Source organism: Mesoplodon densirostris, chromosome 14 (assembly GCF_025265405.1).
Source record: "Mesoplodon densirostris isolate mMesDen1 chromosome 14, mMesDen1 primary haplotype, whole genome shotgun sequence".
Lineage (NCBI taxonomy): Eukaryota > Metazoa > Chordata > Mammalia > Artiodactyla > Ziphiidae > Mesoplodon > Mesoplodon densirostris.
This window is the reverse complement of record NC_082674.1, coordinates 83,505,427-83,532,889: the sequence shown is the minus strand read 5'-3', so window position 1 is coordinate 83,532,889 and position 27,463 is coordinate 83,505,427. Positions and strand designations below refer to the sequence as shown.

Genomic DNA, 27,463 nt, shown 5'->3' with positions numbered 1-27,463 from the left:
GACATTAGGAGTAACGCAATAACAATAAAATCAAATCCCATAACTGCTGGGTGGGTGACTCACAAACTGGAGAACACTAATACCACAGAAGTCCCCCCACTGAAGTGAAGGTTCTGACCCTCACATCAGGCTTCTGAACCTTGGGGTCTGGCAATGGGAAGAGGAATTCCTACAGAATCACACTGAGAAGTTTAGCAGGATTTGATTGCAGGACTTCAACAGGACTGGAGGAAAAAGAGACTCTACTCTTGGCAGGTACACATAAAGTAATTTTTGCATCAGGACACAGGGGAAGGAGCAGTGACCAACATAGAGACTGAACAAGACTTACCTGCTAGTGTTGGGGGGTTCTACTGCAGAGGTGGGGGTGGCTCTGTCTCACTGTGAGGACAAGAACACGGGCAGCAGAAGTTCTGGAAAGTACTCCTTGGCGTGAGCCCACCCAGAGTCCAGGTACACTCCAGTGTTGGGTCACCCAGGCCAAACAATCAACATGGAGGGGACCCAGCCCCACCCATCAGAAGGCAAGCAGATTAAAGTTTTACTGAGCTCTGCCTACCAGAGCAACAGCCAGCTTTACCCACCATGAGCCCATCCCAACAGGAAATTGCACAAGACTTTTAGATAGCCTCATCCACCAGAGGGCAGAGAGCAGAAGCAAGAACTACAATCCTGCAGCCTGTGGAACAAAAACCACATTCATAGAAAGATAGACAAGATGAAAAGTCAGAGGGCTATGTACCAGATGAATGAACAAGATAAAACCCAGAAAAACAACTAAACGAAGTGGAGATAGGCAACCTTCCAGAAAAAGAAATCAGAATGATGATAGTGAAGATGATCCAGGACCTCAGAAAAAGAATGGAGGAAAAGATCGAGAAGATGCAAGAAATGCTTTACAAAGTCCTAGAAGAATTAAAGAACAAACAAACAGATATAAACAATACAATAATTGAAATGAAAAATACACTATAAAGAATCAATAGCAGAATAACAGGTAGAAGACTGGATAAGTGATCTGGAAGACAGAATGGTGGAATTCACTGCTGCAGAACAGATTAAAGAAAAAAGAATGAAAATAAATGAAGACAGCCTAAGAGACCCCTGGAACAACATTAAACACAATAACATTCACATTATAGGGGTCTCAGAAGGAGAAGAGAGAGAGAAAGGACCCGGGAAAATATTTGAAGAGATTATAGTCAAAAACTTCCCTAACATGGGAAAGGAAATAGTCACTCAAGTGCAGGAAACACAGAGAGTCCCATACAGGATAAACCCAAGGAGAAACATGCCGAGTCACATAGTAATCAAATTGACAAAAATTAAAGACAAAGAAAAATTATTGGAAGCAGCAAGGGAAAAATGACAAATAACATACAAGGGAACTCCCATAAGGTTAACAGCTGATTTTTCAGCAGAAATTCTACAAGGCAAAAGGGATTGGCATAATATACTTAAAGTGATGAAAGGGAAAAACCTACAACCAAGATTAATCTACCCAGCAAGGATCTCATTCATATTCAATGGAGAAATCTAAAGCTTTACAGACAAGCAAAAGCTAAGGGAAATCAGCACCAAAAAAGCAGCTCTACAACAAATGCTAAAGGAACTTCTCTAAGGGGGAAACACAAGAGAAGAAAAGGATCTACAAAAACAAACACAAAATTATTAAGAAACTGGTAATATGAACATACATATCGATAATTACCTTAAATATGAATGGATTAAATGCCCCAACCAAAAGACTGCAGGCATGCTGAATGGATACAAAAACAAGACCTATCTATATGTTGTCTACAAAAGACCCACTTCAGACCTAGGGACACATACAGACTGGAAGTGAGGGGATGGAAAAAGATATTCCATGCAAATGGAAATCAAAAGAAAGCTTGAGTAGCAATACTCATATCAAATAAAATACACTTCAAAATAAAGAACACCACAAGAGACAAGGAAGGACACTAAATAATGATCAGGGGATCAATCGAAGAAGAAGATATAACAATTATAAATATATATGCACCCAATATAGGAGCACTTCAATACATAAGGCAACTGCTAACAGCTATAAAAGAGGAAATCGACAGTGACACAATAATAGTGGGGGATTTTAACACCTCAGTTCCACCAATGGACAGATCATCCAAAATGAAAATTAATAAGGAAACACAAACTTTAAATGACACAAAGACCACATAGATTTAATTGATATTTATAGGACATTCCATCCAAAAGCAGCAGATTACACTTTCTTCTCAAGTGCACACGGAACATTCTCCAGGATAGATCACATCGTGAGTCACAAATCAAGCCTCAGTAAATTTAAGAAAATTGAAATCATATCAAGCATCTTTTCTGACCACAACACTATGAGATTAGAAATCAATCACAGGGAAAAAAAAACGTAAACCCCACAAACATATGGAGGGTAAGCAATACATTACTAAATAACCAAGCGATTACTGAAGAGGGAATCAAAAACTACCTAGAGACAAATGACAATGATAACATGATGATCCAAAACCTATGGGATGTAGCAAAAGCAGTTCTAAGAGGGAAGATTATAGCTATACAAGCCTACCTCAAGAAACAAGAAAAATCTCAAATAAAAAAAAATCTAACCTTACAGCTAAAGGAACTAGAGAAAGAAGAAAAAACAAAACCCAAAGTTAGTGGAATGTAAGAAATCATAAAGATCAGAGCAGAAATAAATGAAATAGAAACAAAGAAAACAATACCAAAGTTCAATAAAACTAAAAGCTGTTTCTTTGAGGAGATAAAAAAAAGTTGATAAACCATTAGCCAGACTCATCAAGAAAAAGAGGAAGAGGGCTCAAATCAATAAAATCAGAAATGAAAAAGGAGAACTTACAACAGACACCATAGAAATACAAAGCATTTTAAGAGATTACTACAAGCAGCTTTATGCCAATAAGATGGACAAGCTGGAAGAAATGGACAAATTCTTAGGAAGTTATACCTTCCCAAGACTGAATGAGGAAGAAATAGAAAATATGAACAGAGCAATTATAAGTAATGAAATTGAAACTGTGATTAAAAATCTTCCAACAAACAAAATTCCAAGACCAGTTGGCTTACAGGTGAATTCTATCAAACATTTGGAGAAGAGCTAACACCCATACTTCTCAAACTCTTCCAAAGAATTGCAGAGGAACACTCCCAACATCATTCTATGAGACCACTAGCACCATGATACCAAAACCAGCCAAAGATACTACAAAAAAAGTAAATTACAGACCAATATCACTGATGAATAGAGATGCAAAAATCCTCTACAAAATACTAGCAAACAGAATACAATAACACATTAAAAGGATCATACAACATGATCAAATGGGATTTATTCCAGGGATGCAAGGATTCTTCAATATACACAAATCAATCAATGTGATACATCATATTAACAAATTGAAGAATAAAAACCATATGATCAACTCAATAGATGCAGAAAAAAGCTTTTGACAAAATTCAACATCTATTTATGATAAAAACACTCCAGAAAGTGGGCATAGAGGGAACCTACCTCAACATAATAAAGGCCATATATGACAAACCCACAGCAAACATCATTCTCAATGGTGAAAAACTGAAAGCATTTCCTCTAAGATCAGGAACAAGACAAGGATGTCCACTCTCACCACTATTATTCAACATAGTTTTGAAGTCCTAGCCATGGCAATCAGAGAAGAAGAAATAAAAGGATACAAATTGGAAAAGAGGAAGAAAAACTGTCACTGTTTGCAGATGACATGATACTATACATAGGTAACCCTAAAGATGCCACCAGAAAACTACTAGAGCTAATCAATGAATTTGGTAAATTTGCAGGATACAAAATTAATGCACATAAATCTCTTGCATTCCTACACACTAATGATGAAAAATCTGAAAGAGAAATTAAGGAAACACTCCCATTTACCATTGCAACATAAAGAATAAATACTTAGGAATAAACCTACCTAGGGAGAAAAAAGACCTGTATGCAGAAAACTATTAGACACTGATGAAAGAAATTAAAGATGATACCAACAGATGGAGAGATATACCATGTCCTTGTATTGGAAGAATCAATATTGTGAAAAAGACTATAGTACCCAAAGCAATCAACAGATTCAATGAAATCCTTATCAAGTTACCAATGGCATTTTTTACAGAACTGGAACAAAAAATCTTAAAATTTGTATGGAGACACAATAGACACCAAATAGCCAAAGCTGTCTTGAGGGAAAAAAAAAAGTGGAGCTGGAGGAATCAGACTCCTTGATTTCAGACTATATGACAAAGTTACAGTAATCAAGACAATATGGTTCTGGCACAAAAACAGAAACATATATCAATGGAACAAGATATAAAGCCCAGAGATAAACCCACACAACTATGGTCAACTAATCTATGACAAAGGAAACAAGGATGTACAATGGAGAAAAGACAGTCACTTCAATAAGTGGTGCTGGAAAAACTGGACAGCTACATGTAAAAGAATGAAATTAGAACACTCCATAACACCATACACAAAAATAAACTCAAAATGGATTAGAGAGCTATATGTAAGATCAGACACTATAAAACTGTTAGAGGAAAACATAGGAAGAATACTCTTTGACATAAATCACAGCAAGATCTTTTTTGATCTACCTCCTAAAGTAATGGAAATAAAAACAAAAATAAACAAATGAGACCTAATGAAACTTAAAAGCTTTTGCACAGCAAACAAAACCATAAACAAGCCAAAAAGACAACCCTCAAAATGGGAGAAAACTTTTACAAATGAAACAACGTAAAAAGGATTAATCTGCAAAATACATAAACAGCTCATGCAGTTCAATATTAAAGAAACAAACAACACAATCCAAAAATGGACAGAAGACCTAAATAGACATTTCTCCAAAGAAGACATACAGATGGCCAAGAAGCACATGAAAAGCTGCTCAACATCACTGATTATTAGAGAAATGCAAATCAAAACTACAATAAGTTATCACCTCACACCAATTATAATGGGCACCATCAGAAAATCTATGAAAAACAAATGCTGGAGAGGGTGTGGAGAAAAGGCAACCCTCTTGCACTGTTGGTGGGAATGTAAATTGATACAGCCATTATGGAGAAAAGTATGGAGCTTCCTTAAAAATCTAAAAATAGAATTACCATATGACCCAGCAATCCCACTACTGGGTATACACCTAGAGAAAGCCATAATTCAAAAAGACACATGCACCCCAGTGTTCATTGCAGCACTGTTTACCATAGACAGGTCATGGAAGCAACCTAAATACCCATCAACAGACGAATGGATAAAGAAGATGTGGTATATATATACAATGGAATATTACTCAGCCATAAAACGGAATGAAATTGGGTCATTTGTAGAGACGTGGATGGATCTAGAGACGGTCATACAAAGTGAAGTAAGTCAGAAGGAGGAAAACAAATATCATATATTAACACATATATGTGGAACCTAGAAAAATGGTACAGATGAATGGGATTGCAGGAAAGAAACTGAAACACAGATGTAGAGAACAAACGTATAGACACTAAGGGGGGAAAGTGGTGGGGGTGGGGGTGCGATGAATTGGGAGATTGGGATTGATGTGTATAGACTGATGTGTATAAAACTGATGACTAATAAGAACCTGCTGTATAAAAAAATTAATAAAATTAAATTAAAAAAAAGAAATTTACCTCAATAATTGCTGGACTATACAAAGGGCTATTACCTGTCCCACTTGCATTGTCTAATCCCTGTTCATTTTGTCACCTCTTCCTTCTCCACTTCTTCCCCAAGTTTATTCAAGACATCTACTTAGATCCTCTGCCCTGCCCCTCTGTAGAAGCCAGAGATAGAGAAAGAATTAGAATACAGACTCAGCTTCTCACTGCACAGAACTTAGAACTCCTTATCCAACTTATTCCTCAAGATAAGAATAGAATCTGGTCCATGGTAAGAGATCAATAAACATTTGTTGAAAGAATAAATGATAGATAAAAGAATTTTTTCCCAGCATCATTTTTTTTTTGAGTATCCTTTGCTACCAATTAGACTTGGAGTCCTCCAATGCCCTCAAACTGATTTCCAGCCTCCCATGTTGCTCCAAAATCAGAGTTTTCCATCTCACCTGCCTTGGCTTGAGCATGAAACTCACAGTCAAACCCATCAGTATGACCGCTTGCTTTCCCAACTCAAGATATCAATGGCTGTATCAACCCTTTCATGTTATTTTATATTTTTTACTTCCCCTTTCACCCCATCAGAGTCATCCTCAGGAGCTTGAATGGTTTATCTTCAATCTCTTTTCCAAACTGATTTTTTTTTCATCCTGGTCTATACCATACTTTGATCTTAATCCTTATTAACAAGGCTGGGACAAGAAAGAGTAAGAAAGGTAAATTGCATCAAATTGTCCATAGATTTCAAAACCATCAACATACACATGTGAAATATTGAGGTTTTGTGGTTATGTGAAGGAAATGGGCAAATAAAAAAATCATAAGTCAAATGGAGCAAAACCCTTCAAAACTTTACAACTTATGGAGAAACACATGAAAATCAAATGTATTAATTCCAATTGAAAATCTTATTAAACCTTTTTTTAGTGCAGATAACCTTTATGAGGCCGGAGAGAGATGTGAAAATCTATGAGAGGTGCATGGTTCTTTGTCACTTCTTTTTCTGTTATATTTAAGCTCTTTGAGATTTTTTTTTTTTCCCTAAACCTCTCCCATGAAAGACAGGCCAAGGTTTCCATCACTGCCTTTTATTCAGTGATCATTTATTTTCCAGCTTGTTCACCCTCTCCATTTCAGTGTTATCACGGTTGAGTAAATTATCCTAAGGCAACAGTCTGTAATTCACCCAAGAAAACTCAGCCCTCTCAGACTTTTATAGGGAATAGCCATAGCACTATAGAATGTAATTTGAGAAGTGACATCCTGGGACCCTGAAATCTTTCATTCACTTCACATGTTAAGTCATTTCTCTGGAAGTGGTTTTGTCATCATTGCATTGCATTGTGGCAGAGAGCCAAGGGCAGATCTTTTTAACTAGTTGAGGTCACTTGGCAAGTTGGCTGACAATTCCTGGCCATGGTGAGATTCACCCCAGTGAAAAAGTAAATCTTCATTTGTCAAAATAGAGACATTTAGCTCTGTTGTCTGGGAGGTATTAAAACATCCTTATTATCCATATTGAGTTCTATTATAGGATACATTAATTTTTTTCTATATCCAAATAAGCTACATAGAATGATAATATAAATATTGAATGAAAGATTCAGTAAATCATTTATTCTATAGCACTCCACTGACATAAATGGAGAAAACTAACAAATTAGTATGAGACAGATTTTTGCCTGTCAAGAGTTACTTAAGATATTTGAAGGGCTCTTTAACAAGAAATATAAAAGAATATCTATGAAAATATTTAAGTACAAGTCAGCAAGGATACATGCTCCAGAATCTTAAAATATATGCTTAATGGGTATTTAGAAGAATCGAGTTGTAAAATAGGAGATGGTGCTGAATACATACTGGGAGATATATTTGCCAAGTCCTATAAGCTAGTTAGAGTGAGTGAGTGGGAGAGAGGGAGAAAGAATGAATAAGTAAGAATGAGTAAGATCAGATGGCTGGTATAGCTAGACATCTTCAATTTCACTCTACCTGAAGACATGAACAATCTAAACAAAAGGTGGTTGAGAAGATGTCACTTGGTTAGAAGTTAGCCAAATCTTGATAAGTCAACACACTTCCCATTTGGGAAAGTTGTTTTGCCTCCACGAAATTCACTTTCCTGACATACAAAATAGTGATAAGTTGTTATGAGGATTAAGTAAGACCATATATGTGGAGCTCTGTGTTCCTAACAGATCCCAGGCAAACATTAGAAACTTCTCCAGTTCCCCTGAATGCAGAGAGTTTCAGAGGCAATAATCAATGCAAGGCCCATCAAAATAGTCTTCTTCACTTTGCTCCTAGAAACCAAATATATAAAATCCTAAGCTAAATTCACCATGGGAATACTTTTTATGCTTGTACTTAATATCATGACTTCTAAACTGTATTGTTCTGAGTCTAGTTTCTTGTATACTTTCTGTGTGTTTGTACTGGGAGATCAGTGGTGTGAGGAGACACACTGGAGCCTAGGGCAAAATGAAAAATCAATAACATAGATCACATCTCCATTTAAAAATATTATTTACTGCTCATCAATTTTTTTTTTTTTTTTTGTGATACTTGGGCCTCTCACTGTTGTGGCCTCTCCCGTTGTGGAGCACAGGCTCTGGACGTGCAGGCCCAGTGGCCGTGGCTTATGGACCCAGCTGCTCCACGTCATGTGGGATCTTCCTGTACTGGGGCACAAACCCGTGTCCCCTGCATCAGCAGGCAGACTCTGAACCACTGCGCCATCAGGGAAGCCCTCATCATAATTCTTGCTATAATTTTGATTTTTTAAAAAGAATATTGTATTAAGTATTACTATATTGACTACAATTCTTTTGGAACTTCCTATTTAAGTGTCCCTGAGTCAGATATTTCACTTGCTTTACCTTAGTCCTTGACCTGTGGGAGAATTATTTTAGAAGTGGATTCAGATATTTTGTTTTGTGTCACTTTATATTTCAGGGTGAACCTCACCACAGTATATTCTGTCAAAATAACAACAAGGATTGAAGTGAAAAGAATCACCAACAGAATAAGAGTGGGATTAGTTTACTCCAACCAAAGAGATGGGGTCTGCTGAATGTTCCTCCTTTACTTTCAATTTTAAGTGTGACTCCTTTATGGCTTACAGTCCAATGACTCCAAAGACTCTGAGAGGTGCATGGCATGAAATTAGTGTCCCTGGAAATCTCAGCATTTTCTTTGTTTGTTAATGATACCCTGATGATAAATTATGATTCACTGAACACTTATAATGCACCAGGAACTGAAATATGTTATTCATGTTTTTTTTTACCTTCTTTAATTATCTCAACAAAACCAATAGGAGATTATTATTAATGATTTTTCCCAAGTGTAGAATGTGAAATTCACAGATATGGACCAATGAATCAAAAGCTTGTTCTTTGAATCAAGTCTCAAATATGGTAGCCTTCCTCAAGATAAATAAATAAATAAATAAACAAATAAACAAATAAATAAAAGAGAGAGATACAAATTAGATTTGGACCTCTGAAGAATTAGACTAGAAACTATTATGCCCAGAGTTGAAAACTCTTTATGATCTGCATAATACTAGAAACAACATCTTGATTAGAGTAATATAACATTGAAGATCATCAACAAAGTAATAACAACACACACAAAGTTAAAAGTGTAAGCTAAAGAAAAAGGTGTAAGCTCTATGAATAGAAAAAAATATATGATGTGAAGATACTATTATGGAAGAGAAAAATTGGCAAGGCTCTGTTAGCAGAAATTGGAGAAAAGAATACTATGATTAGTCTAGAAAAGTAAGATATAGGTCACTAATCAGACAGAACTTGGCAAACATGCTTATTAAAAACCAAATATAGAGAAGAAGCATAATTATCATATGGCTAGTGGATGATAAACCATCCTCATCTATCTGGGACTGAGACAATTCCCCAAGGCACATGTTATACAGTGCTAAAAGTAGAACAATCCCAGGAAAACTGGGACAGCCCCAAGTAAGCTATGATGGTTGGTCACTCTGGAGTAGATTGGAGGCCAAAAGTCTTACCCAGAACTGGTAGAACTCAATGAGGTAAGCAAAATCAAGTCTCAGTCACTCAAAAATCTATTAGGTTAATTGAGTAGATCATACATGAACACGGTGTTGCAAAGTAAAAGACAGTACATTTCATAACTGAGAAATAGAACAAATGTTATGGGAATTTATAAAGGGTAGAGAACTTCCAATTTCAGTGAGATGAGAGAGGTGGCATTGCAACTGAGATTGGTTTGTCATTAAATGGATTTGGGAAGAAAGTCAGAAAAAGATGCGACATTAGAATGTGCATGAGGTTCACAGTTTATACACCAGATCTGCCCTTCTACTTGAAAGGAATTTGAAGGTGAAAGACAGTTGTAGAAGACAGTATTTGGAATTAACTTTAGGACTGGTCTTTCATGTCAGGATAAATATTTCAGGTTTTATTCATCAAACATCAATGAACTAACCATTTAAAAGATTCTGATTGGGGAATTGGGTAATGAAGCTGGACTATGCATCAGAATAATTGCATAGACAATGGTGAACATATAGCTTTGGGAGAGGGAGTCACCGGATACAGAGAGTTCTTGCAAAGAACAATGATAACTATACAGAAATGTGGAGAGATAAAGGCTTGAGGGACTCAGAGACAGATGAAAGGAATGAGATAGTGAAAATATTAGTATTCAAGGCAATGTGGCAAAAAAAGGTAAACTCAGGGTTTAGAGAGACAGACAGACCTCATTGATTTCCCTAATCCTCAGTTTACTGACAATATGATCTCAAGAAGAACTATCAACCTTTTTCAAGCCTTAGATCTCATCTATAAAATAAGGATACTATTATCCATATCAGAGGCCTGCTATAAATTATCAAAATATGACAATAGATGTAAAGTCTATCTTGCAATGCCCAGTACCTAGACCTTCAGTGAACCGTAATGCTATAAATTAACAGAAATTAGCAATCGATCACAGTTGACAGTAAATAGCTTAGAAATGTCAAAGATATCTTCAAAATTTTATTTTAGAGTTATACGAGGTTCCTCAAAAGTTCATGATATAACTATCAAGGATCTCCCTCCACAGTTACAAGTAATTTATCTGGCTTCAAGTTCCTTTCTTTGCCACATTCTAGCCCTATAGACAAAAATTCACCTAATTTTTCTGGTTACTATATGTGGCATACACACATGCACACACACACACACACACACACACACATTTTTTTTTTCATTGACTAGTTGATAAATAGCCTACAGAATACTTACATTCTTAAACTTTTCTTGAGGACTAGATTTTAGTGTTTAGCATACCAAGCAAACAAATAAACCCAAAACAACAAAATAATTCACTCTCTAAAGAAACTTTCAATTATTTCCAACATAAAATAGGTGATAAGGTTCTTATATATTGCCTGACTGAATGGTACATAATTAAAATCTAGGTAACGCTCAGACAAGGGAGATTGCATTGTGTGATGCGTATTCCCGTGGGCAAGTTCATGGAGGATGTGAGATTTGATAAGTAGTGTATGGTAGGATTTATTTGATGGGATTCTTGAATAGGAATCAGAAAAGTTTTTGCAATATTCCTACTTGTTCCATCAGAGTGTAAATGCCTTGTCTGTGATAAACCGGCCCCCGGAGTCTCTTCCCTCTCTAAATTCACAAGTTAAGTCTTCTTACTGCTTGGAGATCCTGATGACAGAGATTTGCATGTTAAGGTGTAAAATGGGACCAACATCTTTCCAGGAGCAGTCACCCGACACCAAGTTATAAAAATGTCTTGAATGATGACAACTTAGAAGACCTAATGATCCAAGCTAACTGGAAAATAAACCTAAATGAGTGCAGAACCATTCTCAAGAATTGTCGACTTTGAAGAGAGTTCATTTTGCATGCCACATTGGTCCTCTCTGAAGATGATTTTTAAAAAAGAGAGGCAAACTGAGGGCATTCTGTGCTCCCCATGCAGCCCATAGTAAAGTATGAGAATACTGTTGCTCAAATTGGAACTGCCATAATGATTAGAGAATATATATCCATATGGCTTGGGAATGTCCCTCAGCCAATAACTTTTGGAAGGAAATTACAAGTGCACTAAGGAACATTATTAACAGTGATATTCTCTTAACCTTATAGCAGTGTATTTAAGTTTATGGAACTTATACTATCATTTAAAGACCTTTGGGGAAAGTACTGAATGTGGGTTTAATCACCATGGTTAAAGATGTGAATGTCCAGGATGGTAAAACTGTTTCTGAAAGCATGCATCTTCTTTTAGTTTCAACAGGTGTTGGAAAAATGGTTCTGTATGGAATATCAATGCCCTTGTGTAAATATATCTATCTAGTAAAGAAAACGAAAGGGGCTTCTGTAAGAATCCATTACCAATATGAGTACATTAAGAAAACTAAATTGTTGGATGCTAGCATAAAATCAGTTGTGCTTTGTTAGAGAAAGTTGAATCCACAAAACTGTTGTGAAGATATCCACAGGACTAAAGGTACTTTTGAGCTAGAATAGCTCAAGCTAACACATTTTTATGAGAGGTAGATATGATTCAATCATTTGCTGGTAAGTAACATCCCCTTCCCTCCCTCTGCTTATGAAACTGTTGCCTTAACAACAGATTCCCAGATGACTCATCATGCATATTGGTTTGTCTTTTCCTCAGCTTTGGTCTGTTCTCTAACATGAGAGGTTTGAAAAAAAGAAAAGAAAAGAAAAAAAAAAAGATAGAGAGAGATTTTAGAAAATGCTTTGAGAGCATTCATCAAGAAAAGACTTTAGGAAAGTGGAGTTTTAGACACTTTTTCCCTGACCACCGTGCATTTATTTGTGTTGTTGTGATGTGTTATGTGGGCGTCCTTCCTGCTCCTCTGTGAAGTTTCCCTGGCACCATGCTTGCTCAAATCTCTACTGCCCCTAAAGTTTTGTAACAATTCATATGTGGATCATTCATTTGGCTTCCTTGTCCTGTGATTATTCTTTTTTGTATGATAATTCTGAATAGGTAGGGCTACGATAGGAATAAGCACCATATTTCATATGACCCAGTTGACTCAAACCTCACCCTGTGCCCTGAGAAAGTTATGTTAGGAGGAAGGAAACAAGTCATTAATGTAGGTGAGCACTGCTCACTTACATGAGCAAAAGATGATACTTTTGATAATTTTCCTTGCTAGCAGACAGAAATGGTATCTAAAGTTTAGACACAAATGTCTAAATAATTTCAGCAGAGGTTATTGCCACAGAAGGACTATGGGGCCTGGATTTTACTTGTACTTGCTATGTACACAGATGAAATTAACTGATTTATTGGCCTGCACATACTTTTCAAAGACCCTACACATAACGGAGATATACATCACTTCTTTCTCACAAACATGCTGCATTACGTTCAGCAGTTTTAAATATAGCAATGTCTTATGCTTTTTCTCATTAGCAACACATTGTCCTAACCATGCCCCTCACTCCCCACTGCCCTATGACTGCATCATCCCCAGAGGGCAGTTAATCTTCACCATGGCAGTATGATGTTATTTGTTGATCATATTAAGTACATTATTTCTCAAACATAGCACTTTTGTATATAATAAATGTCTAATGACACAACTGTTAAGCATTATGTAGGGTTTGTGGACAGAGGACACTATTACACACCAAATCACATAGAGTAAATGGCTTTATGTGGCACCAAGCTCTCTGCGACTAACCTGGTGGTACGGGTGAAGAAACATCAATTGGTTAAGGCCAACTCTTCTTAGGAGAATGGAAATCTGCATGTTTCTGTCTTTTTCTCCCTAAAAAGGATAACTCCTCTTACATGGACTGTGTGAGCTGCCCCCTTCCTGAAGACTGCAACACCAACTCAGGGTATTATGACTTGGGATGCATTGCACACTCACTTGTTAGAAGACAGGGAAGTAGTGGAGTCTTTTAAATGCTTTCTTTTTTTCTCATTAGTAAAGTTAACTGCATTGTGCAGAAATGATCATATGGATCTAGATCTCATTCCTTTGCAATTCAGGACCCATGTGGTTCATAAATGTTCCATGAATCTGTTCTAGTAACACATACAGAGAAACACAAACACTCTGCATAAATCAGCCTATGAAACAAACTTTTGTAGAAGACATTTTCTCATTAAAAAAAAAAAGGTGGCAAGTAGGGGCATACTACTCTATTACTGAATCTATTCCTTCTGAATGCCTGGGATTTCACTCCTTGTTCAATTTGTCACACTGTCTCCCCAACACTCATTTTTGGTATAGAAATGTCCACATAATTCTTACTGGATTCTCTTCTGTGACTCTTTATAAGTGCTAAGGACACGTAATATTAGGAATGATTTGTGCACAACATCGAATCTCCTTGTTAGAAAGGCAGCTTCTTCCCCATATTCTTTAAACTCCTTTCATTTAAGAGTAGAAAGACTTAGTTTGTGGATAGTCTATCTTTACTGTCTCTCTTTACTATTACTTGCTAAACAAAACTCTAAGTTGTAGTTTCCTTATCCTTATAGAAGGGATAATAAAGGCTCCGACCTCAAGCAGTTGTCAGAATTAAATGTGGCATCACACCCACATAAAGTATTTAGAAAACAGAATGGCTCACATGATATATGCTCAGATTCAACTAGTCATTGTTAACATCATTATTATATTCTGTTAAAATGAAAAAAAAAAAAAAAAAAGAAGACTCCAGACTCAGAATCTTAGGAAGGTGTTCAGGCATCAATTTCTTGCTAGAATTCAGAAACTTGCTTTGCTCTCACCTTATGTTATGGTTTCCTATTACTAAAGCATGTTTTCAGTTTGTAGATGTGCTACAGTGTTTTCTTTATGAATAAGTTTATTCAAGGAAAAAAGCAAGTCAGTATAAAGAAATGTTAAATAAATCATATTTCAGTTCATTCATTGACATAAAATATCTGAACAAAATGAATTTCACTTGGGACTATGTAATGAACAGTGTGCAGGTTATCTTCATATTGTCACATGGCTTCCCTGCCTAACAATCCTTGCCTTGCCTCTGTCAATCATGCTGTTTTCCTTCCTAAAACACTCCCATGTTCCCCCTCACAGTTTGATTCATTTTCTCCAAAAAATATCTCCAATTACACTGATGTGTAATTATCTTCATTTTTTTCTGAGACCAATTTTGTTTTTATAAAAGAGCTTTGTGGTCAAACAGCATGATGGCCACTCCTGACTTTGCTGAGGGTATGACTGTGGGAGAGATACTCCACAATTTCCTCATTTTTAGTATAAAGAACATAAAAATAATGACTAGTATGTTAGTGTAAGCATTAAATGCCATAAAATATATGAAACTCTTAGGTGAGCTGCTCAAATACAATAAAAATTCAATGATATGATGTCTATACTTGTATTTTAGAAGTGCAACTCTTTTTGTTTTCCTTCCTTTTGCCTGCCTTCCTCCCTTGCTTCCTTCTTCTTCCTTTTGCAACTATTCTTTGAACCAGAGCTTTTTCTGACTACTATATCTGTAATACAAACAGGACAGTCTCTGTTCTCCTCCCGAAGTCTCTCACCAAAACCATGTTTATTCCTTTAATTTTTTGTTTATTGAAGCTTTAATTTTTATCTACTTTAAAAGTTTTCTGAGTTTGTTTATAATAAAAGACATTTAAAATAAGACCACTTAAATTTAAATGTTAAATTCAAATATTATATGGAGGGAATAGGATATAAATATGTCAAATACTTCAGCTAGTAAAATTACTGTAATTGAACATAAATCCAAATGTGCAGTCTTGGCAGCCTGGGCATCAGGGAAAATTGTGACAAGTTATGAGTCTGAAGAATATTTTCAGAGCTTTCCTAGACCTATCCCTCACACTGAAGGCTAAAATTTGCCTTCAACAAGTTAGATCAGGGATAGTGAGTCTATAAATTTATTTCCCTAAGTTTTTTTCTGTTGGGGGATATCTGTCATATAAGCATGGTAGAATTCATTAAATATAACTAAGTCAAGCTACATGTTTTGCAGAACATTTGTCCAGTTTGCCACTGGTTTTGTTTTTCTTATAAGACATTCAACTATAAATTGGAATTTGATATATAGCCTACCAAGTGACCAAAGTGAATGCATTGTGCAGTATTTGGGGCTGAGGAATAATTTTTGGATAACTGGTATATCATCAAACTAATTCTGTCCATTTGTTTAGTATTTTACAGTTTACAGAGTGCTTTGGAATATATTATCACTTTCGGAAACACAGCAGAAATATATTAGAAAGAGCTCTGGGCTTGAAGCTAGATGATTTGTATTCAACTCTGCCCACTGCAGCCTTATAACTGTTCCCCTATTTTTTAACTTCCCCTTCCCATCTCTTCCCTCAAGAATGATTCTGAACATAGGCATCTCCAAGTTAGCACAAATTTTAATTTTTATCACTTTTTTATTTATATGAAGGAATGCTAGTATAGATCATTATAAAAAAGAAATCAATTGCATTTATAGCCAGCCATAAAAATGGTTGAAAACACACCTTATTCCCCTGGGTTTCTTTCCAGCTAATGTGCCATTGACTTCAGATAGTGGGATGGAATTCCTTCATCTTCTGACCTTCTTTAGTAACCTCCCCTCTTGAAACTCTATCACTCTGCACTGCTGGCAAGTGGAAAACGTCCATAGAGCTTGGTACCCATTGTTAAAAAGAAACAAACAGTCAATGAATCAATGAATAAGTTAACTCTGGTTTTTCAGATAATATTGGTCACATTTTTAGATAAATTTAATGTCTTATTTTACTGAAATTTTCGGTCCAGCTTTGCTGCATCACTAGTGATAACTTTCCCCCTCCTGCACATAGTTAGATCAGGAACACCAGGTATTAATAAAGTGGAAAGATATGCAAGTGCACCCAGTAGACAGGAGAGACCTTGGAAAAAGGAACAGTGTTACTCAAAGCTATGTTTTATCATCTAGATAACTCCTTTTAAAATAGGTTCTCTATAATGTCCAATCAGTAAAAAAAAAAAAAAAAAAAAAAAAAGAAAAGAAAGAAGGAAGGAAGGAAGGAAGAAAGAAAGAAAGAAAGAAAGAAAGAAAGAAAGAAAGAAAATAAATGAAACAATGAGAGGAATCATATATTGGGTTGGCCAAAATGTATGCTTTTTTCTGTAAGATGGTTCTAATAATACTTAGTTGTCTTTAACTTAATTTGGAACAATTTTGTTAGATTTTGTGTGACAGCTATCATATCAGCATGCATTTTTTTAAAAAAGGCATCAAAATTGGTGAATTGGGCTTCTCTGGTGGTGCAGTGGTAGGGAGTCCGCCTGCCGATGCAGGAGACACAGGTTCGTACCCTGGTCCGGGAAGATCCCACGTGCCACAGAGCGGCTGGGCCCATGAGCCATGGCCACTGAGCCTGCACTCCAGACACTGTACACTGCAATGGGAGAGGCCACAACAGTGAGAGGCCTGCATACCGCAAAAAAAAAAAAAAAAAAAAAAATTGGTGAATTTTTGTGTACCCAGTTTAATATTGAAGATGGAAAAAAAAGCAACATTTTCAGCATATTATGAGTTGTAATTCCAGAAAGGTAAAAACACAACTGAAATGCACAAAAAGATTTGTGCAGTGTATGGAGAAGGGGCTGTGACTGATTGAACTTGTCAAAAGTGGTTTGCGAAGTTTTGTGTTGAATATTTCTAGCTGGACAATGCTCCATGGTCGGGTAGACCACTTGAAGTTGATAGTGATCAAATCAATATATTAATTAAGAACAGTCAACGTTATACTATGTGGCAGATAGCCAACATACTTAAGATATCCAAATCAAGCGTTAAAAATCATTTGCACTTGCTTGGTTATGTTAATAGCTTTGATGTTTGGGTTCCACATAAGGTAAGCAAAAAAAACCTTCTTCAGCATATTTCCATAGGCAATTCTCTACTGAAACGTAATGAAAAGTTCCAGTTTATTTATTTATTTATTTATTTATTTAAATATCTTTATTGGAGTACAATTGCTTTACAATGGTGTGTTAGTTTCTGCTGTATAAAAAAGTGAATCAGTTATACATATACATATATTCATATATCTCCTCCTTCCTGCATCTCCCTCAAATCCTCCATATCCCACCCCTCTAGGTGGTCACAAAGCACTGAGCTGATCTCCCTGTCCTACTTAGCTGCTTCCCACTAGCTATCTATTTTACATTTGGTAGCGTAGATATGTCCATGACACTCTCACTTTGTCCCAGCTAAACCTTCCCCCTAGCCATGTCCTCAAGCCCATTCTCTATGTCTGAGTCTTTATCCCTGTCCTGCCCCTAGGTTCTACAGATCTTTATTTATTTATTTATTTAGATTCCATATATATGTGTTAGCTTACGGTATTTGTTTTTCTCTTTCTGACTTACTTCGCTCTGTATGACAGACTCTAGGTCCATCCACCTCATTACAAATAACTCAATTATGTTTATTTTTATGGCTGAGTAATATTCCATTGTATGTATGTGTCATATCTTTATCCATTCATCAGTTGATGGACACTTAGGTTGCTTCCAAATCCTGGCTATTGTACATAGAGTTGTAATGAACATTGTGGTACATGACTCTTTATAAATCATGGTTTTCTCAGGGTATATACCCAGTAGTGGGAATGCTAGGTCGTATGGTGGTTCTATTTATAGTTTTTTAAGGAACCTCCATATTGTTCTCCATAGTGGCTGTATGAATTCACATTCCCACCAACAGTGCAGGAGGGTTCCCTTTTCTCCACACCCTCTCAAGCATTTATGGTTTGTAGATTTTTTGGTGATGGCCATTCTGACTGGTGTGAGGTGATACTTCATTGTAGTTTTGATTTGCATTTCTCTAATGATTAGTGATGTTGAGCATCCTTTCTTGTGTTTCTTGGCACTCTGCATATCTTCTTTGGAGAAAACTCTATTTAGATCTTCTTCCCATTTTTGGATTTTTTTTTTTATTATTGATATTGAGCTGCAAGAGCTGCTTGTAACTTTTGGAGATTAATCCTTTGTCAGCTGTTTCATTTGCAAATATTTTCTCCCATTCTGAGGGTTGTCTTTTCTTCTTGTTTATGGTTTCCTTTGCTGTGCAAAAGCTTTTAAGTTTCATGTGGTCCCATTTGTTTATTTTTGATTTTATTTACATTGCTCTAGGAGGTGGGTCAAAAAGGACCATGCTGTAATTTATGTCATAGGGAATTCTGTCTATGTTTTCCTCTAAGAGATTTTTAGTGTCTGTCCTTACATTTAGGTCTTTAATCCATTTGGAGTTTATGTTTGTGTATGGTGTTAGGGAGTGTTCTAATTTCATTCTTTTACATGTAGCTATCCAGTTTTCCCAGCATAACTTGTTGAAGAGGCTGTCTTTTCTCCACTGTATATTCTTGCCGACTTTATCAAAAATAAGGTGACCATATGTGCATGGTTTTATCTCTGGGTTTTCTATCCTGTTCCATTGATCTATATTTCCATTTTTGTGGAAGAACCATTCTGTCTTGACTATTGCATCTTGGTAGTATAGACTAAATTCCGGAAGTCTGACCCTTCCAGCTCCTTTTTTCTTTCTCAAGATTGATTTGGCTCTTTGGGGTCTTTTGAATTTCCATACAAATTGTGAAAATTTTTGTTCTAGTTATGTGAAAAATGCCATTGGTAGTTTGATAGGGATTGCATTGAATCTGTAGATTGCTTTGGGTAGTATAGTCATTTTCACAATGTTGATTCTTCCAGTCCAAGAACGTTGTATCTTCATCTGTTTGTGTCATTTTTAAATTATTTCATCAGTGTCTTACAGGTTTCTGCATACAGGTCTTTTGTTTCATTAAGTAGGTTTATATCTAGGTATTTTATTCTTTTTGTTGCAATGGTAAATGAGAGTGTTTCCTTAATTTCTCTTTCAGATATTTCATCATTAGTGTATAGGAATGCAAGATTTCTATGCATTAATTTTGTATGCTGCTACTTTAGCATATTCATTGATTAGCTCTAGTAGTTTTCTGGCAGCATCTTTATGATTCTTTATGTATAGTATCATGTCATCCACAAACAGTGATAGTTTTATTAATTCTTTTCCAATTTGGATTATTTTTATTTTTTTTTTCTGATTGCTCTGTCTAAAACTTCCAAAACTATTTTGAATAATAGTGGTGAGTGTGGACAACCTTATCTTGCTCCTTATCTTAGAGGAAATGGTTTCAGTTATTCACCATTGAGAACAATGTTGGCTGTGGGTTCATCATATATGGCCTTTATTAGGCTGACGTAAATCCCTCTATGCCTACTTTCTGGAGAGTTTGTGTCATAAACAAGTGTTGAATTTTGTCAGAATCTTTTTCTGCATCTATTGAGATTATCATATGTTTTTTATCCTTCCATTTGTTAATATTGTGTACCACATTGATTGATTTTCATATATTGAAGAATCTTTCCATGCCTCAGATGAACCCCATTTGATCATGGTGTATGATCCTTTTAATGAGCTGTTGGATTCTGTTTGCTAGTATTTTGTTGAGGATTTTTGCATCTATGTTCATCAGTGATATTGACCTGTATTTTTCTTTCTTTGTGACATCTTTGCCTGGTTTTGGTTTCAGGGTGATGGTGGGCTCCTAGAATGAGTTTGGGAGTGTTATTTCCTCTGCAGTTTTATTTGTTTGTTTGTTTTGTTTTGTTTTGTTTTTTGCTTTTGTGGTACGCGGGCCTCTCACTGTTGCAACCTCTCCCATTATGGAGCACAGTCTCCGGACGCACAGGTTCAGTGGCCATGGCTCATGGACCCAACCGCTCTGTGACATGTGGGATCTTCTTGGACCAAGGCACGAACCAGTGTCCCCTGCATTGGCAGGCAGATGCTCAACCACTGTGCCACCAGGGAAGCCCTCCTCGGCAGATTTTTGGGAGATTTTGAGGAGGATGGGTGTTAACACTTCTCTAAATGTTTGATATAATTTGCCTGTGAAGCCATCTGGTCCTGGGCTTTTGTTTGTCGGAAGATTTTAAACACAGTCTCAATTTCAGAGCTTGTGATTGGTCTGTTCATATTTTCTATTCCTTCCTGGTTCATTCTTGAAGGTTTTGCTTTTCTAAGTTTTTATCCGTTTCTTTCAAATTGTCCATTTTATTGGCATATAGTTGCTTGTATTAATCTCTCATGATCCTTTGTATTTCTGCACTGTCAGTTGTTACTTCTCCTTTTTCATTTCTAATTCTATTGATATGAGGCTTCTCCCTTTTTTCATGATGAGTATGTCTAATTGTTTATCAATTTTGTTTATGTTCTCAAAGAACAAGGATTTAGGTTTTTTGTTTGTTTGTTTGTTTGTTTTTTGTGGTATGCGGGCCTCTCACCCTTGTGGCCTCTCCCGTTGCAGTTCACAGGCTCTGGACACGCAGGCTCAGTGGCCATTTTTCATGGGCCCAGCCACTCTGTGGCATGTGGGATCCTCCTGGACTGGGGCATGAACCTGTGTCCCCTGCATCAGCAGGTGGACTTTCAACCACTGTGCCACCAGGGAAGCCCAGGGTTTTAGTTTTATTGATCTTTGCTGTGTTTGCCTTCATTTCTTTTTCATTTATTTCTGATCTGATCTTTATGAGTCCATTCCTTCTGCTAACTTTCTTTTTTTGTTGTTTATTTATTTATTTATTTATTTATTTATTGCTTTTTTCTCTAATTGTTTTAGGTGTAAGGTTAGGTAGTTTATTTGAGATGTTTCTTGTTTCTTGACATAGGTATATATTGCTATAAACTTCCCTCTTAGAAGTGCTTTTGCTGTATCCCATAGATTTTGGGTTATCCTGTTTTCATTGTCCTTTGTTTCTAGGTATTTTTTGATTTCCTCTGTGACTTCTTCAGTAGTCTCTTGGTTATTTATGAGTGTTCTGTTTAGCCTCCATGTGTTTGTACTTTTTACAGTTTTTTTTTTCCTGTAATTGATATCTAGTCTCAGAGTGTTGTGGTCACAAAAGATACTTGATACGATTTCAGTTATCTGAAATTTACCAAGGCTTGATTTGTGACCCAAGATATGATCTATCCAGGAGAATGTTCCATAAGCACTTGAGAAGAAAGTGTGTTCTGCTGTTTTTGGAAGGAATATCCTATAAATATCAATTAAGAACATCTTGTTTAATGTATCATTTAAAACTTGTGTTCATTATTTATTTTCATTTTGGATGATCTGTCCACTGGTGAAAGTGGGGTGTTAAAGTCCCCTACTATGATTGTGTTACTGTTGATTTCCCCTTCTATGGCTGTTATTACTTGCCTTATGTATTGAGGTGCTCCTATGTTGGGGGCATAAATATTTACAATTGTTATATCTTCTTCATGGATTGATCCCTTGATTATTATGTTGTGTCCTTCTTTGTCTCTTGTAATAGTCTTTATTTTAAAGTCTATTTTGTCTGATATGAGAATTGCTATTCCAGCTTTCTTTTGATTTCCATTTGCATGGAATATCTTTTTCCATCCCCTCACTTTCAGTCTGTATGTGTCCCTAGGTCTGAATTGGGTCTCTTGTAGACAACATATATATGGGTCTTGTTTATGTATCCATTCAGGCAGTCTATGTCTTTTGGTTGGAGCATTGAATCCACTTACATTAAAGTAATTATCGAAATGTATATTCCTATTACAATTTTCTTAATTGTTTTGGGTTTGTTATTGTAGGTCTTTCCCTTGTCTTGTGTTTGCTGCCTAGAGAAGTTCCTTTAGCATTTGTTGTAAAGCTGGTTTGATGGTACTGAATTCTCTTAGCTTTTGCTTGTCTGTGAAGGTTTTAATTTCTCCATCAAATCTGAATGAGATCCTTGCTGGGTAGAGTAATCTTGGTCGTAGGTTTTTCCCTTTCATCACTTTAAATATGTCCTGTTACTCCCTTCTGGCTTGCAGAGTTTCTGCTGAAATATCAGCTGTTGACCTTATGGGGGTTCCCTTGTATACTATTTGTTGTTTTACCTTGCTACTTTTAATAGTATTTTTTTGTATTTAATTTTTGATAGTTTGATTAATATATGTCTTGGCATGTTTCTCCTTGGATTTATCCTGTATGGGACTCTCGGTTCTTCCTGGACTTAATTAACTATTTCCTTTCCCATATTAGGGAAGTTTTCGATGATAATCTCTTCAAATATTTTCTCCAGTCCCTTTCTTTTTCTCTTCTTCTTCTGGGACCCTTATCATTCGAATGTTGGTGTGCTTAATGTTGTCCCAGAGGTCTATGAGACTTTCCTCAATTCTTTTTATTCTTTTTTTCTTTATTCTGCTCTGTGATAGTTATTTCCACTATTTTATCTTCCAGGTCACTTATCCATTCTTCTGCCTCAGTTATTCTGCTATTGATTCCTTCTAGATAATTTTTAATTTCATTTATTGTGTTGTTCATCATATTTTGTTTGCTTTTTAGTTCTTCTAGATCCTTGTTAAACATTTCTTGTAGTTTCTCCATTCTATTTCTAGGATTTTTGATAATCTTTTCTATCATTACTCTGAATACTTTTTCAGGTAGACTGCATATTTCCTCTTCATTTTTTTTGGTCTTGTGGGTTTTTACCTTACTCCTACATCTTCTGTGTGTTTCTTTGTCTTCTCATTTTGCTTAACTTACTGTGTTTGGGGTCTCCTTTTCATAGGCTGTAGGTTCATAATTACCTTTTTCTTCAGTGTCTGCCACCAGTGGCTAAAGTTGGTTCAGTGTGTTGTGTAGGCTTTCTGGTGTAGGGGACTGGTGCCTGTGTTCTGGTTGATGAGGCTGTATCTTGTCTTTCTGTTGGGCAGTACCATGTCTAGTGCTGTGTTTTGTGGTGTCTGTGACCTTATTATGATTTTATGCTGCCTCTCTGCTAATGGGTGGTGTTGTGTTCCTGTCTTGCTAGTTGTTTGGCACAGGGTGCCCAGCACTTTAGCTTGCTGGTCAATGAGTGGAGCTGGGTCTTAGCATTGAGATGGAGATTTCTGGGAGAGCTTTTGCCATTTGATATTACATGGACCCAGGAGGACTCTCGTGGACCAATGTCCTGAACTCAGCTCTCCCCCATCAGAGACACAGGCCTGACACTGGCAGAAGCATGAATACCCTGTCCACTGTATGGCTCAGAATAAAAGGGAGTAAAGAAGAAAGAAAGAAAAAAATAATAAAATTATCAAAATTAAAAAAAATATTAAAAATAAAAAAATAAAAAATAATAAAAAAATGAAAGCAGGAAGGAAGAGGGGAACTAAACCAAAACACAAAGCCACCAATAATAAAGAGCACTAAAAACTCTACTAAAAAACAACAACAACAACAATAATTGGACAGACAGAACCCTAGGACAAATGGTAAAAACAAATCTGTACAGACAAAATCACACAAAGAAACATACACACTCACAAAGAAGAGAAAAAGAAAAAGAAAATAAATATATATATATAAGGAAGAGATCAACCAAATCAATAAACAAATCTACCAATGATAATAAACTTAAATACTAAACTAAGATAACCATAAGACCAGAAAGAATTTAGATGCAGAAAGCAAACCCCAATTCTACAGTTGCTCCCAATGTCCACCACCTCAATTTTGGTTTGATTCATTACCTATTCAGGTATTCTAGAGATGCAGGGTACATCAAGTTGATTGTGGAGATCAACTGCTCCTGTGGCTGCTGGGAGAAATTTCCCTTTCTCTTCTTTGTTTGTACAACTCCTGGGGTTCAGCTTTGGATTTGGCTCTGCCTTTGTGTGTAGGTCGCCTGAGGGCATCTGTTCTTTTCTCAGACAGGATGGGGTTAAAGTAGCAGCTTATTAGGGGGCTCTGGTTCACTTAGGCCAGGGGGAGGGAGGGATATGAAATGCGGGATGTGCCTGTTGTGGCAGAGGCTTGTGTGATGCTGCAACAGCCTAAGGTGTGTCATGTATTCTCCCGGGAAAGTTGGCCCTGGTCATGCGACCCTGGCAGGGGTGGACTGTACAGGGTCCCAGGAGAAGAGGTATGGAGAATGACCTGTGCTTGAACACAAGGCTCTTGGTGGCTGCAGTAGCAGCCTCAGCATTTCATACCTGTCTCTGGTGTCCACCCTGATAGCCGCAGCTCACACCCATCTCTGGAGCTCATTTAGGTGGTGCTCCAAATCCCCCTCCTCACATACCCTGAAACAATTTTCTCTTACCTCTTAGGCAGGTCCAGACTTTTTCCCCGACTCCCTCCTTGCTAGCTGTGGTGGATTAGCCCCCTTCAGGCTGTGTTAATGCAACCAACCCCAGTCCTATCCCTGTGATCTGAACTCCGAAGGTGGAGCCTCAGCTCCCAGACCCCACCCACCCCGGCCGGTGAGCAGACAAGCCTCTCAGGCTTGTGAGTGCTGGTTGACACTGATCCTCTGTGCAGGAATCTTTCCATTTTGCCCTCTACACCCCTGTTGCTGTGTTCTCCTCCGTGGCTCTGTAGCTTCCCCCCACCATCACCTTGTCTCCGCCAGTGAAGGGGCTTCCTAGTGTGTGGAAACTTTTCCTCCTTCACAGCTCCCTCCCAGAGGTACAGGTCCTGTCCCTATTCTTTTGTCTCTGTTTTTTTTCCTTTTTTCTTTTACCCTACAGAGGTACGTGGGGAGTTTCTTGTATTTTGGGAAGTCTGAGGTCTTCTGCCAGTGTTCAGTAGGTGTTCTGTAGGAGTTGTTCCAAATGTAGATATATTTCTGATGTATTTGTGGGGAGGGAGGTGATCTCCACGTCTTACTCCTCCGCCATCTTGAAGGTATCAAAATTTCCACTTTTAAAACAGATTGTGATGGGCAATGAAAAGTGGATCCTGTACAATAATGTGGAATGGAAGAACTTGTGGAGCAAGTGAAATGAACCACCACCAACCACACCAAAGCCTGGGCTTCATCCAAAGAAGTTGACGTTGTGTACATGTTGAGATTGGAAGGGAGTCCTCTATGATGAGCTCCTTCCAGAAAACCAAACGATTAATTCCAACAAGTACTGCTCCCAATTAGACCAACTGAAAGCAGCACTTGGTAAAAATATTCCAGAATTAGTCAACAGAAAATGCATAATCTTTCATCTGGATAATGCAAGATCACATGTTTCTTTCATGACCAGGCAAAAACTGTTACAGCTTGACTGAGAAGTTCTGATTCATCTCTCATATTCACTAGATATTAACCTTTGGATTTCCATTTATTTCAGTCTTTAGAAAATTCTCTCTATGGAAAAAAATTCATTTCCCTGGAAGACTGTAAAAGGCAGCTGGAAGAGTTCTTTGCTCAAAATAAAAAAGTTTTGGGAAGATGGAATTAAGAAGTTGCCTGAAAAAATGGCAGAAGATAGTGGAACAAAAGGATGAATACATCGTTCAATAAATTTCTTGGTGAAAATGAAAAATGTGTCTTTTCTTTTTACTTAAAAACCAAAGGCACTTTTTGGCCAACCCAATTCTTCAGGAAGGGAAAAGTAGTTTTCTTGGCTCCTAATTCTAAGAGGATTTCTTGATTTCCCCTTCATGTACACAGCATTGATTTAATCATAATTTTCAGCATGTGGTACTCTATGCTCATATGTACCTGATGCTAGTTCAGTCTTTATCTCTATCTACTAACTCCATCTCTATATCTTTATCTGTCTGTCTCTATCTGTATCTGTATTGCTATCTTATCTCTATCTTTGTCTACTTTTTGATCTACCTCTCAGAAAATCAACCCCATTCATCCCTGACACATACCTGTATAAGTACCAATTCATTCCATTGGATATTTGTAAAATATATGGCCATTAATATTTTTGCTTAATTTACAGGAGGAATATTGTGCTATAAATCTTGTCTTCATACTTTAGTCCTTCAATACATTTTACAAAAATGTATCTACATTGCCCTATGTCTATCAGGTTCATTTCTTTGCACTCTTCCACAAGATTCCATTCCATGAATTCCTGAATCCTATTTGCTATTCCACAGGTGATAGACATCTAGATTGCCTTCAATTCCTTGCTATCTTAGGGGTCACATCCTTGCCTGCATATATCCATCACAAATTATTATGTGAAAATATTTCCTGGAACACACCTAAGGTTGAGACTGCTTTATCATGTTGTATACATACTCCTCATATGACAAAATGTCACCAGATATCACTACCATTAGCAATACACAAGTATTCCTGTTGCTCCAAATTCTTGTCAACAGTTGGGTATATTGAACTTTCTAATGTTTGTCTCTAATGGGTATATAGTAATACCTCATGATCATTTTAACTTACAGTTATCTAATGATAAATTAAGTTGAATATTTTATATTCCTATGCTACATTTTATATTCCTCATGCCCAAAACTAATTTTTTAAAGACTATATTTTATAGTTTTCAATTTACAATAAAATTGAAGTAAACCTAAAGGAATTTCCCATATACTCCCTTCCCCTACACATTCATAGCCTCTCCCCTTATCAACATCTCCCACCAGAGGTGTATGTTTGTTATAATTGATAAGCCTACACTGACACATCATTATCATCCAAAGTCCATGTATATATTAAGGTTCACTTTTGGTTTTGTACAATTTATAGGTTTGGACAAATGTATAATGATATATATCCATTATTATAATATCAAATAAGCTATTTTCACTGTCTTAAATATTCTCTGTGTTCTATCTATTCATTTCCCCCTTCCCCACCCACTGATCTTTTCATTGTCTCCATATTTTAACCTTTTCCAGAGTGTCAAATAGTTGGAATCATGCTATTTGACATGGGGCCTTTTCAAAT

The 27,463-nt window shown here is 36.6% G+C and overlaps 1 pseudogene; it reads left to right on the top strand.

Annotated features, from left to right (window-relative positions):
- Positions 1-24,550: 24,550 nt before the first annotated feature.
- Positions 24,551-27,463, top strand: part of LOC132501438 (serine/threonine-protein kinase 35-like) — a 45,878-nt pseudogene continuing 42,965 nt past the window's right edge.